The sequence below is a fragment of the Takifugu flavidus genome, chromosome 10 (genome assembly GCF_003711565.1).
Source record: "Takifugu flavidus isolate HTHZ2018 chromosome 10, ASM371156v2, whole genome shotgun sequence".
Taxonomy (NCBI): domain Eukaryota; kingdom Metazoa; phylum Chordata; class Actinopteri; order Tetraodontiformes; family Tetraodontidae; genus Takifugu; species Takifugu flavidus.
The window spans coordinates 14,695,593-14,710,684 of record NC_079529.1 but is presented as its reverse complement, the minus strand read 5'-3'; the positions used below and the strand labels follow the sequence as shown (position 1 = coordinate 14,710,684).

Below are 15,092 nucleotides of genomic sequence, written 5' to 3'. Positions count from 1 at the left end.
TGAAAGGCATAAAGGCAGTCATGTCTTTTTTGCTTACGTGGAAAATACTAATGATGTATCATCTCAGCAAAAATGAAATACACCAAACTTACGGTCACACTAAACAATAGCTTAGTTATATTGTGAGACTGGAAAGAATCAGATGTTCACCAAAAGGTGCCTGTAAATGTCAGTGCGACAACTTGTCGTGATGATAAAGGCTTTGCACTCAGGTGCCAAAGTGTTTGTGGACATTAAGAAGAACACAGCGTTCATATGACCATGAAAGCACAGGTCAAAGCCACAGATAGGAAATTAAACTGTCTGCCTTTGGATATGATGACAACACCAATAGACTGAGAGGATATCTACTCTTGGGGAAGAAGATTGCAGCTGCTTGATACTTTTCCACGCTAATCAAAGGTTTGAAATAGGTATTATATGACAATCATGTTTTTTGAGTGTGGAGTTGACCTATTGCTGACCTTTATTTAATTTTTCCAACACAGGTTTGAGGTCTCAGTGGTGAACCCACTAGAAGAGAATAGATTTCTCCTGATGCCAACAAACATTATGGGATTAACTCAATCTCCAGCTGTTACAGTCTAATCCTGATTTTAACTTTGAGTTTGCACCGTTTAACCTCTGATCTGCTGCAGCTTCTGCAGGATGTCCAGTGCCCCTTAATCAGTGGTTTGCAGGGTAGTCCATTTTTCCCTGAGGGGTGCTGGGTAGAGCCTGACCATTGTGAGTATTACCGGGCGAGACAGGGCCAGATTGGCAGACACACAGTCTGGCTCCAACCATGGATAACCTCAGGGTACTGCCATGACTAATGTCACATGGCCATTAAGCCAAGGAGGGTCCATTTAACTGAACACAACTTCTTTGGCACTTGGACCTGAAGAAATGGCTTCATTTATAGGTCCATTCCAAGGGTAATTGCTCAGAAATTGCAAGAGCAACTTCGTGTAGTTACTATTTCTTTCATGTTCACTGGAAGTGCCATTCTGTACTATATGATGGTGAGAAATGGAAGATGTGTGAGTTGTCTGTTTTGGAGACATGACACTTTTGTTGCCCTGAAGATAATGTCAAATGGAGCTTAACCCTCATCTTCACCTTTTGCCTCAGACCTCCCACTGACAGCTTGTTCTCAAAGGTCACACGTCTGCTTTAGTCAGTGTCTCCACTCATTTTGGGTGGGAGCTTGAGACTAATTGACCCTTGTTTTGGTTTGGGTCACGGAGAATCCCCTTTGCCTTGTTGCATAGGTGCCTCTTTATGCTAAAACTCTTCAACACAACCCTGGTGTAATACTGGAAGGAAATGATTTTTTTTTTTTAAAATCATATGCCTTTTGTTCAAAGGGAACATTTAAAAACAGTGAAATAGATACTTTGACAATCTAACATGCACATCTTTGTCTACCAGGTAATAAAGTCTATAAAATTAGGTTCTCTTAGGGTTATTTGGCAACTTTACCACATGACACCAGCAGTGCTGACACACCACGGCATAAATACTGACACATTAGTGGTAAGCAGTTGGGTAATCAGTTAGCACCGTTTCATTCAAGAACCAGCTTTATGTGCACCCATCCTGTTTGACCTCGTAACCTCCCACATCTTCCACAGCAGCCATAGCTTTAGTAACAGCTTGCAGCACCGCTAGATAGCCAGATATGTTTGACATGCAGATGATGTCATCATTCTAACTGATTTTGCTACTTGCTTTTAATATTAATTCAACATTTGTGTTAGGGGGATAAAAATCTGGACTTTGGAAACAGCGGTTGGCGTTAATACTTACCACTTAATGGATAAAGAAAATGTTACTAGCCAAGTAGCCCAATGTTTACAGGAAGCATGGCAAAAGCATTTTTGATAACAGAAAAAAGAGAGACAATCTCTGTAACAATAAAAACTACGTAAGGTTAAGGTCTGAGTCCTCCTCTTGTTATTCTTAACCCTTCTACATCTGCTTTTTATCAGCTGGGGGCTTCTGTGTTGTCTCCAGGGACAAAACATTACCAATGAAGACGCTATAAACAGGAAACCAGCGCTCGTCTGGGGTTTTGTCTTTACACTCCCAGGAAGAGCTGAAACCGTCTCAGTGAGTGACACAAACCAGAACACACACACAAGATCCTCAGCATCTATCATGTATCAAGCTTTATTTACCTACTTGACACCCCCAAACCTCCCACTTGTCAGCACTCCAACTGGAAATTTACCACACTGGCACCCTGAGAAGTTTGACATAGCAGAGGATGTGATTATGAGACACACTTACTGTCAGGTATGACTATGACTCGGAACAGAGAAGTCTGGTTATTTGCGGATGTGCAAAAGAAAGCCTTTCCTTTCTTACTTCATTTCCTATTCAACTTCAGTTTGTTTTTGTCTTATTTCCTAATAGCTAAATGTCTGAAAGATGCCTGTGAATCAGTGGAAAACATTTCCCAAGAAGGTTAAACATACTTCAAGTGCACAATATTAGGAAATCAACTCACAGATAGCATCTTAAAGTCAGGTATTTTCATTGGAAGTGTAACCGTTACCGGAAGATTGAGTGTTTTTCACTGCTGGGAGGATTTTTTTTTTAACAAACCTGTCCAGGTTCTTTCATTGGGGTAAATACACATTGCATACACGAGTGGCTTAAGAGTCCAATCTAACTGACAGGTAGCTGTGTCAGCAGGGAAAATCCCCATATGAACCAAGAAAAGAGGAGAAATGGGACAGAAAGTATTTGTGCCATCCTTCCTGGTCCGTCTGTTTCAGCACAGGAGTAAACACCAGTTTGTGTGATTTGCGTGCTCGTTTGTTGAGTGTGTCCACGCGTTTTGAATGTGGTTCTTCCAAAGCGTGCACTCATCTGTGTTACCTGCACCATTATTTGTGGACTCAGTCATAACTCATCTGTCATATGGGAAATATCCTGTGTGAACTTTTACTTTTTTGGCCACGACAACCTTTTTCCTAACCATACCTTTTCAAACCTATAAAAGTATGTATAGTAAACGTATATACATTTTATTCTATTTTATTGTAATAAAAAGGCTCAGAATGCTCCTCTTTTGCAACACCTTTACAGCACGTCATGTTGAAAAGAAAAGAAAAATGAGCCAACGTATTAGTGTTAACATTACATGAAAGGGGAGATAATGAGTCTAATCTAACAATTTCACAAAACTGTGTACACAGAAATCTCATCTCACCAGGCTGTTAAACCAGGTAGTTTAGTATAGTGTAGAGCATTTTAGCGTGCACGCCTGCATAATGGGCTGCTAATGTGTTTAGCTGAAGGGCCTGACTTAAACTTCAGCGATCAGCAGAGTCATGCTGCTCATGAGAGCAGTGGAAAGAGATACAAAGTGTATTTCTTTGGGTGTCTGCCTTTTAACCAAGCCAAGTTTTTTTTAAACCTGCACATGCTGCACATGAAGCTATAATTAGCATGCACATATCTTACTCCACCCATCCAAGGCGACACGCCAGGTCACACAACCCCGTTTTGCTCTTCGCTGTTAACAACTGTGGGTTTAGTTGTAAATGAGGGCCGTGACATGATTCTTTGTTGGTCGGCGCCCCCTCCTCGGTGATCTGACGTACAGAAACTCAACAATTCCTCTTTATTTTTCTGCTCTTCCCAAACAGCACAATCGTTATTTGCTTTTGCCATCTGAGGCTGCTGCTGATAGTGCTCTATTGAGCAGAGATGGAAGGCACTTGGACCACATATCTAACTCTGTTAAATTCAACTATATGTGTTTTTATTAGCAGGAATTATATTACTTTCAGAGGACCCTTAATTCATGGGGCAGCATATTTCAATGGTACACAAAACATCACCCTGGCTGTGACTGTAAGAGAAGGCTACCGGTAATCATCTATTTTCCTGCCCTGTTTGAGTCAGCCTTTCATTCAGCCGATATGTTTTTTCTAACATTCAGGCCTGGACTTTCTCTACGTTTCGATCAAAGTGTCAGGGTTATTATTTCCCTTGCAGACTTGTAGTGGATGACATCTTCGCTTGGAATCCATCAGTGGGTGGAGGTGATTACAGAGCGGTGTTTGTCTGCTGTATTGTTTCCCTGGCTGGCAACAAGTCCGGTTTTCCAGTGGGCATTGTCCGTGATTATGACTCAAACAAGCACTTGATTCAGCGATGTCCTGAAATGCTCAGCAGCATTTAGCTTTTACCATTTTGATTTTTAAGATTAAATTAAGGCGAGGCGTCAGCTACTGCTCTTTGTTATTATTCCTAAAGTGCTGGTTTAATTCTCTATAAATTTTGCATCATCCCACTTTTTTCTGGCCCCATTTCATACACTGAACAATGTGCTGTCCGTGACATGCTTCTGATTTGGCAGATTTTCATCTGCTGTCCCATAACGTTCAGTCCACTCCAAGCGTGCCTGCTCCCACTCTCCTCCACTCATACAGATGGGGCTTTGTGGTTTGGCTTCTAGTTTAGAACACAGCTCTGTGGTCTGCTGCTGTTTGGGCTGAAAGTAACAGGAGCTCGAGTTCCCTCTTCACAGCTGCCTCTTAACATGTCGGCACCTGTAGACAGACAAGTGTGCGTCAGTTGACTCATCCTCACTTACCACAATCAAGTAAAATACAGAAGTAAAATGTGATCCAGTTCCAACAACTGGATATTAGGTCAGCCAAGGCTGCAGAGCTGTACTGTATTCCCCAGAATGAGGAATTAGGACTGTGCAGGAGTTCCACAGAGCCTTGGGGGTATGGGGAGACAGCTCCTGTTCTCTAATGCAATATTCAAATCTAGCCTGATGCTGCAGCGTGCTCCGCTTCTGTAAAGCTGTCCGGTTTCATCACCATCGTCGCTGAGTCACGCTACCCACTTCGCTTCTGCCTGCGTGACCTCTTGACATTCTCTGCAGCATTCAGGGCTGCAGGAATCAAGCCTCATACAGCTGAAACTACACATTTTCATTAGAGTAACACAAATTTATGAATCCCATTTGAGAGACAGAGCAATAAAGGTTGCATAAACAGTATAATGTGACTGGCAGATATTTCAGTGAAGTGTGAGATCAAATGCACTTGGCCAACGATGCTCCAATTAGACCAGTGAAATGCTTTGTTGTGGCTACACTATAGTCTATTTTGGATTGATGATGATAGTTAGAACTCTTTTCTAAGCTGTGACATAACGACAGCCCAATAACGTAGCAGCACAATAAGAACTTGGATCATGGCATCTTACACAACAATCAATGTAAAAGATGTTGTTGATCATGGATTTAAATCGACAGTGCACCGTTTGCAAGGGGAACTGTTCCCATTTGGTACTATAAACATTTCATTCAAACATTTCATGCTATTTTATACCATAATTTGTATATATGGGTTAAAATCTGTTTTGTTTATTTTAATTCTTTAACCTCATAACAATAGTAGTGACTTTAATTTTGTAGTTTAATTTATGATTTGTTTTGATTTGATATGTTATTTGGTAATTATCAAAACATGGTTTATAGGGTGCACAGCATATCAATTGTATGCTTCTATTTAACACATCTTAGAATTATCATAGAATGACAAAATCCTTGTTTAGAATAAATAACATCCTCTTAAACATGCACTTGCTTCAGATTTGATGTCTGCACGGTCTGAACTGATCCAAAACGCTGTCCTCATCTTTGGAAGCATCAAACTCACTGTTTTCAGGCCATTCTTGGCACCCGTCTGGTGTGGGTTGATTGAACTGAGCATTATAATAATATGTAATCAGTTTCACACAGAAATACTTGATGGTACACTTAATTAGGAAATAGGTTTTTAGATAGAAGGAAACATATCAACTCCTACACAGGCAGCTGTTAAATTCTTCCATGCACACAATCAAGCCTTTGCATTGGAACTGTGAATGTGTAAAGCCTGAATAGAAATGTAGCTCCACTTGACATGATTGTGCTGTCTCCCAGAAATAACACTGCATATTTTACGAGGGCTTTTATTTTTATCGGGGCTGTGCTGAAAACTGGCTGAATTTAGGTTCTGTGGTCGTCTCTGTGCAACAAGTCGCTCCTTTTTAGGACTCAGTGGTTAGAGCGCTCGTGTAATGTGGCTCCACCAAGAAGACGTTGCACAGTTGCACTGACTCGTCTCATCACGCTGAGCTGACACAGTGGCGCGATAATGTGACTAAAACTGAGAACTGAGAAAGCAGAGTGACATATTTAGAAACACAAATGTAAGTAACTTTTAACAGAAGTATACAGGGTGTAGAATGATAATTGTCAGGTCCTGGGTGTTTAGGTGTTCTTTGGTGGCGTTTTCCCTGTTCCTGCCCTGTTCTGTCTTCAGGGGGCGTGGTGGAGCCTCTTTCCTGAAGCTGATGCTGGTGACAGTCACGCCTGCTGTCAATTACCAATCCACTGGCTATTTAGGCCCCGGACTCCTGGTCACCAATGTCCGATTGTCTCTTCTGTTTTGTGGGAAACGTGGACTCAGTGACGTGATTCCTTTGAGATCCTACATTTGTAATCGTGTTTGTGTTCTTTGCTCAAGGCCACCACGCCTCCCTCCTTTGGTGAAGAAACGTGCAGGATCTTTTTCTCGTGCTGAGTTTTTCCCCCGCAGCGTTTGGAGCTGCTTTTGTTTAAAATAAACTTCTTCTTTTTTTTCAGATCAAGTTGGCTATTTCCTGTCTGCATTCAGGCCCTGTTGAACATAACCCCTAGCAGATAAGTGTGGCCTGTAGGATCTAATTTTGACTTGCAGAGGGAGAGAAAAAAGATCTCCTGGCTCTGGAAAATATAGCTTCCCTGCCCAATAAGAAAACAAGTTTGGCAAGCCAGAAGAAGTGGAAATGATAAATTATAGATGCACTCACAAGAGTGCGAATAGTCTTTTAGAGCACCAGCAAGAGTTCTACGAGATAGTAATACAGGTCGAACATCTTTTTTTCCTCCTATATTGGTGCTTTTCAATTTGCTATTCATTAAACATTACAGAAACTGATTTAATCCATCCATCCATAGTTATTAACTTATTCCTAATTAAAGCCCCAGGAGAGTGCTGAAGCCAAGGGCCACAGGAGGACGCACTACACATTCATCCTTAAATTAGACTCTAACCAATCATTCATGCATTTGAGCTGTTGGTGTAAACTAAAAAACAAAACATGCAGCAGCAGGGAGAACATGCAAACCACAGCTAAATACTGCGGGATTCAATCTCACAACCATTCAGCAAAAGAATTGCAAAAGTGTTACTTATTGCACCAGCATGTGTGCACTGAATCTGAATGTATTTGATACTGAATGAAATGATTCCACTGGTGATTAATCCTATCCATAATCCAAAAGTCCCACAGTGGTGAACATACATCAAAAACTAGATTGATAAATTTCAGTGCCACTGTGACAGGATGTGTGCTGTTACATCCTCTTGACAACTGTATGTACAGCATTAAGCTTTGAGGAGGATTTGTGGTAAACTTTGTGTGCAAGAGCATTCTGAGCACTTGTTAATATGCAGGGAGCTGTATATGTTGTGCGCGTGAGTATCGGAGAGAGACTGCAGCGGTCTGGTATGAAATACAGCTCATATTACCGGTGGCCTTGACTTCTGCAACCTGAACAAAATCATTCACTGTCTTACTCTCATCCCCGTCCTTGGGGATGTAGTCATAACTCACAGATATTCACCAGTAAACATATCTTGAGAAATAATGGGACCCTCTGGAGGTTGAGAACTGAACTCTGTCTTCTGGCCTACTTGGTCATGAATTTGAAGGTAATGGCCAAAGTTCTCACGTGACTTTCATTTCAAGTGCTGATTGAGGCCTGTTTGGCATGTGTGCATCATGGAATCACCGCAAATATCTAATTTTTTACTGCTACCTTTGAAGTTGAAATGCACCTTCCCCCCACTCATTGTTGGGGGCGCCAGATGTGACCAGGGCAGAATCGCTGAGTGACTGCACCTTTCACAGTAATGAGGTAAGAGTTATGATCTGCCCCACAGCCTACAGGTCTGCCGGGAACACCTTGGAAACCACAAGCTGATGGCCCAGAACAAAGTCTGCTTCTCGTACACCTTATGACTTTTATTAAAACTGTGTGTGCATGTGTGTGTTGGCGGTGGGGGAGCTGATGTGCAGCCGGAGGCCACATGAATCTGAATTTGTTTTGCATAAATGGGCTATAAACTGATTCATGTAGGTTCACACTCAAGCAACATAAAAACTTCCATATTATTATATCAACGATTGTTTTATAGTTCAACTCATGCCCTATCATCTAGTTTAACAAAAAAACAAAAAACGATTTTCTTGAAACACATTCACACTCATTGTGCATTGTAATATACTTAAAGGTGATTATCCTGACAATAATTGTGTCCGTTCATTTCCTTGGTGTGACGTTTTATTAATTAATGAACAGACCTGCTTTCTTTGGCGTTTCATATGTATATATGAAATACTAGCGCCACCTTTAGACAGGAGGTTGTTACTACGTCAACTTGTCTAAAACGCTGCAGTGCATTTTAAGATGACAAACCAGAGAAGAGGGAGTGAGAGAAAAGCAAAGGAAAGAGGAAAGCTCACTATGAGATGAATAAATAAGGGGAGAGGTTGTTGAGAATAAATAATTTTAACAACATGGAGATGTTTTTAAAAAAAAATATATATATATATTTGCACTCTTAGATTCCTAATAAATAAAAACAACTCAGCACTAGTCTTAAAAGTTTCCCTGATATGTTGCAAAGTCAGATCCTATTCAAGCTCTTAAACTTGTTTTCTAGTCCAGATAGTACAACATATCCCATAACAGACGTTTTAATTTAATTGGAAATCCAGGCAATGTGGTACAATGCATGTACTGTAACACAACGTGTAGCCACATGCACAGAAGATGAGTAAACATCTTTTGTTTTTACCACAATGACCTTATCATTGTATTTTTAAACTGAACATAGTCTTACCATCCATTAATTAAAAGAGAGATAATTATTATTTAATGATTTCACCCTCTGCAAGTTGTGGTATTTATAAATGAACATTTTTGTGCCACATGGCTCTGCACATATTTTACGTAAAGAAAAGACCCGCTGTCGCGTTCATACATTGGGATAATTTAGCAGCTGACAATGCCTGATGTCAGCCACAGAATTACTGAAAACATGCACGTCACAGTGGTCTTTTCTATTCTCATTAGCCTCCTAAGTGACACCAGAAGCATTATGTGGATGACCTCCGTCTGACCTCCTATGACCACATGGCCATAATAAGTAAAATATGCCTTTGCCTTAATCTAAGATGCTGGGAATGATTCCATGATGACTTGGATGGTCTGCAGAAAATGTACATTAATTAAGCCTGATGTGATTTGACACTGATATTAGAGCACTGATATTTGCATGAGGAGATTTAGCTGAAGACTGAAATTCACAGAAAGAGAATCTCTAGAGAGAAAAACATTCAGGGTTAACATTACTCACACGCTTTGATTTCCTAGTGGTCCTTAAATAACCAGCCTAACCCAGTAGTGTGCGATTAAACCCATCAAAATATTTTGCTGCCTGCTGACAGACATGCTGTCAGAGCTGGCCACCATCTCGCCAGCTGGAAACATGACACCATTATTTTTCCTCACACGTATCCTTGAGTTCTGCTGGGTCCTCGCTGCAAATCTTCAGGTTGACGCTGCAGCGGTGACGGCCTCAAATGAAAAGCCTTGCTGAGGGGCAGACCTGGCCTGAGCGCCGCACTGGTGCAGAGTTTAAGAGAAAAACCCCCGGAATTAATCGGCTTTCACTGTCACTGATTTAAACTGACACATTGTTTTTGTTTTTCAGCAATTCTTGGCAGCCAACTTGAAAAAGAATATGCTGCAAGGCTGTTTTGCATTTCTTGCCATGTTTTCTCAAATCATTGTAATTATGAGTAGAAGGTGCTTTTTTTTAAAATCAAAGCATGCGTAACAAGCCATCAATAAAGGTACTCCAAAAACAATGTTTTTCAACATCAAATAACAGAGAAAATATTCAATTTAATATTTTATTCTTACTGTGAGCTTGAATGGAGCCTTGCAAAAGTCACTTTGTTTGTGGGAGAATGACTACGGTACTTTTATACTGATAACTACAGAAAATAGAAGGCCCAAAGTCCGCGTAAAAGAACGGGGTCAGAGGAAAATGAATAGTTTTATGATGTCAAATCATCTATTGCTCTCTTCCAAGTGGAAAATGGACTCCTGTCCCTTCATTGCTTCACATATGCACCAGTTTATGATAATCTATCTCAAGATCATAAATCATGGCTCCTCTCTATATTTTCATTTGCTCCAACTGCAATAAAATGTCCTTTTATCAGTGCATTATGGATTAGACATGTCATCTCCAGAAGTACTCGGATGACACAGTCATATTCGGGTGTGTGGAGAATGGACAAGAGGATGAATACAGGGACCTTGTGGAGAGTTTTGTTAGGTGGAGCAGGGAGAACCTTCTGCAGCTCAACGTGACCAAGACGAAGGAGATGGTGGTGGATTTCAGAAAAAGCAAGTCCCCACCCTCCCCAGTCTGCATTAGTGGGAAAGATGTGGAAATAGTCTCATCTTACAGGTTCCTGGGTGTTCAGCTGGACAATAAACTGGAGTGGTCCACAAACACCGATGCTGTTTACAAGAAGGCCATGAGCAGACTCTATTTCCTCAGGAGACTCAGGTCCTTCAGTGTTTGCAGCAGGATGCTCCACATGTTCTACCAGTCTGTCATGGCTAGCACCATCTTCTTTGCTGTAGTGTGCTGGGGAGCAGGCATTAAAGCAAAGGATGCCAACAGACTCAACAAACTCATTAAAAAGGCAGGATCTGTTGTTGGCTTTAAACTTGTAAACTTGGACGAGGTGGTGAAGGACAGGATGGTGTTGAAACTGTGGACAATCATGGACAATCCCTCCCACCCCCTCCATAACACAGTGGACAAACTGAGAAGCAGCTTCAGCAGCAGACTCCTGCAGCCTCGCTGCTCTAAGGAACGCTACAGGAAGTCATTCCTGCCGTCCGCCATCAAACTATATAACTCATCCTAACCCAGCCAATAACAATAACTGTGTAATGTTTATGTTGTGATTTTATTTCTATTTCATTCTATATTTATGTATATATGCTTATAATATGTATATATTATATTATGTATATATATTATATATATATATGCTTACAATATATGCTGTATATATGCTTATAACATTCTAATCTTATCTGTATTTATTTATTCTGTTTCTATACTTTGTATAGGTTGCTACTACAATTCAATTTCCCTACGGGGATGAAAGTACATCTTAATCTTAATCTTAATTAGGTGATCATATAATCCCCTCAACATGTGAAACTGAAAGAAAAATTGTGACAGAGGATGTCAATTTTGGAATATATCTGAATCTGCATCATCGATAAAACTGACTGGGCATGACCTTGAGCAATAATTACAGGCACGAGTAGTTTTTGTGTGCTACATTTGAATTACTTACATACCATCACATAAAACAATAGATTTGCTGATGATCAGCATCTAGGTTATGTGTGAATATGGAATAAAATCTGTTATTCAAGTTTACAGCCCATTGCTAGAATGGACACTGAGCACATTATAGCGTATTATCATTATCTGAATGTGATGGTTACAGCTATGAAAACAGCTCAAGTTAAGATAAAAGCAGAGCTACACACAAATAACTGATTACGGTGCAAGTCTGCCAGTGTTTGAGTGTGAGGCACGCTGTAATCATGCCTGACCATAATATATTACTGCTGTGCCTAAAATAAGGCTGGACAAGATCCAAGTTTCTAAGTTTAGCATTGGTTCTTCAGAATAATTCATGTTTCCAGCGTTCCTGAGACACTCTCTTGTCCTAAAGTAAAAATAGGCTGCTGTATCAGCTTAAAATTACAGCTAATGCAGCGTAGCCTTTATGTCGTTTGGGGTCAAAAACATCACTAGTCACCCTCACGTCATTGCTTTTGTCATAGAAACAATTGCATGTTACTAATTGTGAATGATGCCTTTGCATGACGTGCAAGGGAACTAGCTGCACAACAAAAACAGTGAGTAGGTTACTGTGGCGTCCTTTCATGTGAAGTATTGAGATTTATAGGGTGCTACTGAGGATGTTTGGAGCTGTACGGTATAAAGAACAGTATATACTGTAGAAGAATTGCAGCCACAAAAAGACCCATTTTACAGTTTTTCTCAATTGGTTTGGTACATTTCTCACATCAGAATTGAAATTCTCAAAAGTTCTTGTTCAATTGTCACATCATCATGCCATTTGTGCAGATGAAAAAGGCAGTTTCTCATTGCATTGAACAAATTGCAAATGCTTTTGTCCATCCATGCAAATGATTGTGTACAATTCTCAGTTTTTTCGTACATTATCAATTGCTTTTGTCATGCTAATCAAAATGCTTTGTTATAGGAATCTATCAAATAGTCTCTTTCCACAAAACATTTAGGCTATAGTTCATCATATAAGTCTTCACATGCAAAATGATTTACCAAGCCATCATAACATGTCAAGCATATATACATTTCCATAAGACATTTGTCTGTAAATATGATCTAAATTGGTAAATTCCTCCCAGGTGAATCTAGACTTTCTCTAATGAAAAGAGTTGATCAACCAATGATCGACAGTTTTCTGAATGAGCTCAAGGGAGCATCTCATGAACAATCTACTGGGGAGTATATAGGTAACCAGAGCACAATAGAAAGTTACAATGTCTGACAATGGAAGGACAACAGCCAAGAAGAAGGAGAGGAAGAGGGGTGAGGCTGCATGGTGGAGGAGTAGGAAGAGGAAGAGGCAGAAGAGGTGGACACATGCGTGTTCCTGATGAAATCAGAGCAACACTTGTAGACCATGTTTTGAATCATGGGCTGACTATGGCTGAAGCGGGGAGAAGGGTGCAGCCAAATGTTGGCAGAACAACTGTGTCCTCAATTATTCAAACTTTCCGCAGAGAGAACAGGTGTGTAATCTAACAGTATGTGCTGAATTACATGGAGTTTACTGTATTTACATGTCAATACAGTAATGCCCCATACAAAATTACAGTAGCCTATTCCACTGATGCTCTATACAATGCCATTGTGTCTTCCTCAAATTTGTTTTGGTTGACTTCTGGCTGCAATGGATGCAGCATGCCAAGACATTACTGCAGATTCCTGCAGAGCATGGATTAGGCATGCATGAAGATACTATCCACGCTGCCTTGCACGGGAGGACATCAGGTGTGACGTGGATGAGAATTTGTGGCCTAACAGACAGGAACGGGAAGAAGCTGAAGATCAGGATTGAGATTAGAATTTGGGGAGTTGTTCATATTTTTTTGTTTACCTACTGTATGACCTATGTTTATATTTTTGACCTATGTTTACTTACGTATTGTATTTCACCTTTGTTATGTGCAGTGCTGTCTTTTTTTTTCTTTACGCACTGCAATGTCAATGTTTGCCAATAAAGAAGTCATTCTGTAAATGTGAATCTTGTCTTTTCCAATCAATCTTACACATATACATTATATGAGGTCAAATGTACAACACTTGTCATCACACCTAAACCACATTTTACATCAACATGTCCCTTCAAAGTGCACTATTCAATTGCCAACATGACTAATGAATTTGACTGTCTTATCCGTACACAATGACACAATGATTAAACATTCTGATGGCACTGACAAGTATATTGACACAAAAACTTGCTTTTGAGGGATGGACTAAGGATTTTGAGCAAGAGACTGGCTTTTGCAGGTGATCCACGGTGTTTTGCTATTTGTTCAAACTGTTTTGAGAAATGCACTTGATCTTCTGCAAATTGCAAGAATGATTGGAAAAATGTACCAAAGTGATTGAGAAAAACTGTAAATCTGGTTACATCTGAATTTGACTTATGCTACTAATCCATCATTCGTATTTGTCACTGGACATTATGATCATGCTTAATAAGCATTCAACTCATTGAGGACTGACTTGAGGCCCATTTTCCCCCCCCTCACATTTACAATAATTTTTATGCTTATATTGAAGTGATCTAGGCTACCTACAGGATATATAATGGCCCATATAAGTCTGTAGGTATGCTCTGTGCTAGTGCCAATTTAAGATCAACCTTTCAGAGGAACAGCCACGTAGCAAATAGTGGGGTGCTGTTTGAAATATCTGTGCATAAATGCACTTTTCTTATCTACTAAATAAAAAAATAAATCACACAGTATCTGCAATTAGGTAGGAATGAGCAGAAGATATAAATCAACATATATTTCTTACATTCTACTATTATTTAAATGCTATTCCCTTCCTTTTATATAGCTAAATATATCCAAACATAATTATGACGTTACCAATTCACCAGAGGCTCTTTAAACCTCCTCTCCTGTAGGTGGCGCTAGAGCGCACCATCGCCCTCCCCTTCCATCCCACCACCGCCTCCCATCCTCGAAACCTCCGCAAAAGGGTGTGTGTTTTGAAGGTTGCGCGAAGCTAAACACCGGGAGCACCGACAAGCACCCGCCACTTGTGTTGGGAACCCCTCAAAGCGCCAGAAGCCAGGACGGGGACAGTCTCCCAAAGTCTTCCTCTTCCCCCTTCCTCTGAGCCGAGCGCGTCCGACCAAGGTCTTGTCCTTCTGGGCGCACTGCAAGAACCGTCTTTAAGGACATCAACGTCAAAAAAAAAAGTTACAACACGCTTCGTAAATACCCATATTTGACGCGGGTTCGCGTCAAGGTCAATAGCTGAGGAAAGCCGAAGCGCAGACGAGTTTTTCATGGATCCGGAGCCGGGAGCGAAGGGGATGCCTGTGTCTCGCTCGCCTCCAGCATCAACAATGACATCTTTTGCCGGAGAGGACACCAGCAGCCGCTGACAGTGAGGAGCCGACCTGCGGAAATATTACTGGAACAGACAGAAAGGACAGCTTTGTTCCCCCCACCCCCAATTATCCCGTTGAGGAAACACTTTACAACATCTTGACATTTCCTGCTTTCTCATTGACGGCCTGTGACGGTGCGTCCGCTCACCTGCGCTAGCTAAACCAACTTCTGGCTCTTTCTGACTGAC

The 15,092-nt window shown here is 40.8% G+C and overlaps 1 long non-coding RNA gene across 1 annotated transcript; it reads right to left on the bottom strand.

Moving 5' to 3' along the window:
- Window positions 1–14,494: 14,494 nt before the first annotated feature.
- LOC130532886 (uncharacterized) lies at window positions 14,495–15,008 on the bottom strand. Its single transcript, XR_008952450.1, has 2 exons — window positions 14,733–15,008; window positions 14,495–14,667 (listed from the first exon to the last, which is right to left on the bottom strand). It is a non-coding gene; the product is annotated as an uncharacterized LOC130532886 (long non-coding RNA).
- Between the last annotated feature and the right edge of the window lie 84 nt (window positions 15,009–15,092).